This window comes from Centroberyx affinis, unplaced genomic scaffold (genome assembly GCF_046629955.1).
Source record: "Centroberyx affinis isolate AG114_WGS23_722 - 3 ecotype Tasmania unplaced genomic scaffold, CSIRO-AGI_Caff_v1 ptg000266l_1, whole genome shotgun sequence".
NCBI lineage: Eukaryota > Metazoa > Chordata > Actinopteri > Beryciformes > Berycidae > Centroberyx > Centroberyx affinis.
In genome coordinates this window covers 7,080-11,230 of record NW_027278947.1, presented here as the reverse complement: position 1 = coordinate 11,230, position 4,151 = coordinate 7,080, and the positions used below count along the sequence as shown (strand labels likewise).

Below are 4,151 nucleotides of genomic sequence, written 5' to 3'. Positions count from 1 at the left end.
AAAATAAAGTATGGTACAAAGTCACATGGGAATTTGACATTTTCACATGTGATTGTCTCTATTCACATGTGAAAAAAGGGTTTCACAGGTGAAAATGAAGTCTGTATCAAAGTCACATGTGAATTTGACATTTTCACATGTGATTGTCATATTCACATATGAAACAAGGTTTTCACATGTGAAAATGAAGTCTGTGTCACAAAGTCACATGTGAATTTGACATTTTCACATGTGAGTTGGCTTTATTCACATATGAACTGAAATCTTTACATGTGAAAATAAAATGTGTCACAAATTCACATGTGAGTTCGACACATTCACATGTGATTGGCTTTATTCACATGTGAACTGAAATTTCCACAGGTGAAAATGAAGTCTGTATCAAAGTCACATGTGAATTTGACATGAGATGTGAAAATCACAAAACACAACATAAAAAAATGTTTTGGTAATGACCATGTAAATTTTGCCAGTAAACTAAGCAAATTATATTCAGCAAATGGTAATTACTGTGTTACAAGGGAAAACAAAAATTCAAGTTCAAGTTCAAACTGCAAGCAGAGGAAGTGCGCAGCTTTGCGCATGCGCGTTGAGGAGGGAGAAAATAACCGCTCTGTCGTTACCAGTGAAAAGTCAACTAAAGGCAAGCTGCTTTATCAGACTTTACAAAGTCATCAGAGTTCATCAGCTTCGGTTTCTTTCAGAAATACGCCCCAGTGTAAGGTCTATATATCGCGTAACACAAGAAGAACACACTTTATTTTACCATCTTGGTTTTCATCTGACCGTGGATTCTCCAAGGTAAGTTAGCTTTATTTACCTTAAATGTACCTTAGCTAACTAATGTTACATCATTGAAAATGGCAGGGCGCAGTGCTTCCCGAGCCCCTTCGTTAAAGCCACACGTTAGTACATTTTTATTCAGTAAAACGTCTGATTCAGACTGTTTTGTTTTATAGCCTATATATGACGAATTGCATCAAATTTTTCCCTGTAACGTTATCCCTTTGCGGGTTCAAATGTCGGATGAAAAGTAGTTTATCTCTGTGATATAAGCTAACGTTAGAGATGAGCTCAGAACAGAACCACCAAGATGTGTTCTGTAAGAGAAAGTTGGCATTTACATTTAACAATCAAGCAGACTGCCACGAAATGAGTTTTGTGTGTGTGTGTGTGTCACCCGTAGCGCCACCACTTGGATATCAATTTCTAGCTTTGGCCTAGCTAGACCAAAGCTACAGGACCAGCCACTGGTGTCAACATTTAAACAAAGATGGCTAGTTTAGGAACAGGTAACTCTCTCTCTTCTCTCTCGTTTATGCAGAATTTACATATTTTACATTTACATACATATTTTCATATTATAATCAATATAATTGCTCTTTTTTGTATCCCCCCCCTCTCTCTTCCTCTCCCTCCCCAGGTTTATGCAGAATTTACATGCATTAACCGTGTTGATCGAGCGCTGGACAGTCACACCAGGGGCTTGCTGAAGATATACAGAGCCAAACCAGGACAAGCAGGACAAAATCATATGGAAGATTTACTGGAGAAACTGGATGCACAGGTAAATAATCAATTTGTCAATCAAAGAAAGATTGATTTTCATGGCTTTATCTCTGCATAACCAGTTTTTGGCATTTTTATTTGTGCTTAATTTCAAAAAAGATCATTTCTCAAGCTTGTACGTTCTCGCTTTCTCCTTCTCTCCCCCTTCTCTTTCTTTCTCTCTTTGTTGCAGACTACAGACTGAACTGCACACAGGAGATCTACTGTCCTTCGGGGTCTTCCCTTACTTGAGAGATTCGGCTTCACTGTCAAAGACCATCCTGGTGAGTAGTGTGCTTGCTTCAGCAAATCACACTTATACACTCTTATTTACTTCTTTATTAGTCTAGTTGCTTCAGCAAGAACACTATTATTATCCGTCTTACTCACAATTCACACTAGCCTTCCCAGCCGATCAGCTTTCGATATTCAAAATCTTGCTGTTTCCTTCAACTTCTGAGCAGTCTCTCTACTCCACTCCGCTGTTTTAAAGACTTGCACTGGCTTTCACTCTTTCTACTGCTACTACTACAGACATGTCTAACACACCTGTCTATCTAACCAACTGTACGGTGGCCATTTTAGGACATCCTCAGCTGCCTGTTTCATTCGTAGATGCAGTTTGTCAGATTTAGATGGACATGTCAGGGTTTGCTGTACTTTGTCAAACATAGATGGTGCTTGTAAGATTTAGACCTGTTTATTACTGCCTATGTCAAGCCTGAGCACCCCTTTGTTAAGTCTGAACAATAGAAATTCCCTTTGACTATTGATTTTGTTGATTTTTTGAACCAAAAAGTAGAGCGCACAAATTGACATTATTCAACTACACATTGGTGCTGTGTGAATTTTCTGCCAACTACATATAGCTGTCAGGTCCTTTTATACAGTAGTTAGAGTTATCTCAACAGTGTGAATGAGCCTGTATTTTATCAGGTCTTTTTTGTAGTGAACTGTAATGCTGTAATATTATTTCTTGTCTTCCCTAGGATACTGAAGGGTTGGAAGCACACAACACACATGGCGTTGGGGATTCTTGAGGTGGTGAAGGACGATGCAGCCCTACCAAGATCGCTTCCCACGGTTTGCTTTACGCATTGAACATGACGTACTGCAAGGGCCTAAAGTGCACCTTAGAATTTAGGAAGGTCTTTCTGGGTGTTGCACTCCAAGAGTACAGTCTCTACGAAGCAAGATATTCCTGATGTAGTATAGCAAGAGATTTTGTGCTGCTCCCAAAATACTTGTTTTTCAAGTAATGCTGTTCAATTGTTAAATTTACAAGAGAATATAGATTATAGGACTCATGTTGTCATGTTCATGTCCAGGTGTAGTTCATTACCTTACAAATATTTATTTTTAAGCAAATGCAATGTTTTTTGTTCATCGAATAAGATTGGGATTTTCATATTCTGTTGATACGTTGAGGCATCTAAACATCATGTTCCATTTGCCAGGCATGTAAACACCTTATCCTGTTTACTGGTGTTTTTTTTTAAAGATGCAAATGCATCGCATGTCATCCTTGTTTCTCTACCCTGTTTATGGGAGAAGCTCATTGTCTAAATCAAATAGCGGGAAAGATTAGACCATTATATTACCATTAGATTAGACCATTTCCTCATAGGGGGATTGTAAGTTGTTGGTGATATGTTGGGTATTCAATAATGGCATAATGATTTGGAAATGTTAGCCCGTATATGTGTTGTTTGTTGCTTATACTGCTTATACTTACAGTATATATGTGTATACGGTATATACAGTAGAACATTCACAAGTGACAACTTCCAGCTCCAGATTTTATATTTTGAAGATGTCACAGGTTAAATTCTTAGTTCATTGATTTCTGGCTTTGGTAGATAGGTGGTCATGTTCACATGTTAAAAGCACATGTGATTCATCATGTGGTTGTCCACATGTAAACCACATGTGAATGTTCCCACATGTGATCTTGAACCACATGTGGTTTTTGGACACGTGGGAAGAATTTAATCATGTGAAAAACCAACATGTAAAACACGTGTCCAAAAACCACATGTGGTTCAAGATCACATGTGGATAACCACATGTTGAATCACATGTGCTTTTAAGATCACATGTGGGAATATTCACATGTGGTTTGAATCACATGTGAAAAACCAAAACACATGTGTCCAAAAACCACGTGGTTCAAGATTACATGTGGATAACCACATGTTGAATCACATGTGCTTTTAAGATCACATGTGGGAATATACACATGTGGTTTTTTCCACATATATAGAAGTGAATCACATGTGAAAAACCAACATGTAAAACACATGTGTCCAAAAACCACATGTGGTTCAAGATCACATGTGGACAAGCACATGTTGAATCACATGTGCTTTGACCGCATGTGAAAAACCAAAACACATGTGTCCAAAAACCACATGTGGTTCAAGATCACATGTGGGAACACTCACATGTGGTTTTCCACATGTTATTTCCACATGTGGTTTTTCTGTAAGGGATGCATTACCGATAATTATGGTAATAGACGACGGCATGCTCCAGAGACTTCCGGCAGGAGTTTACAGGTATCCACCGTTGTTTTTAGCTGCGACCAGCAGCTCTATAGCTCG

At 38.4% G+C, this 4,151-nt stretch overlaps 1 long non-coding RNA gene across 1 annotated transcript; it reads left to right on the top strand.

Moving 5' to 3' along the window:
* The first annotated feature begins 632 nt into the window (after positions 1-632).
* On the top strand, positions 633-3,118 carry LOC139667286 (uncharacterized). Its single transcript, XR_011696935.1, has 5 exons — positions 633-801; positions 1,187-1,292; positions 1,424-1,567; positions 1,742-1,832; positions 2,538-3,118. It is a non-coding gene; the product is annotated as an uncharacterized lncRNA (long non-coding RNA).
* The last annotated feature ends 1,033 nt before the right edge of the window (positions 3,119-4,151 follow it).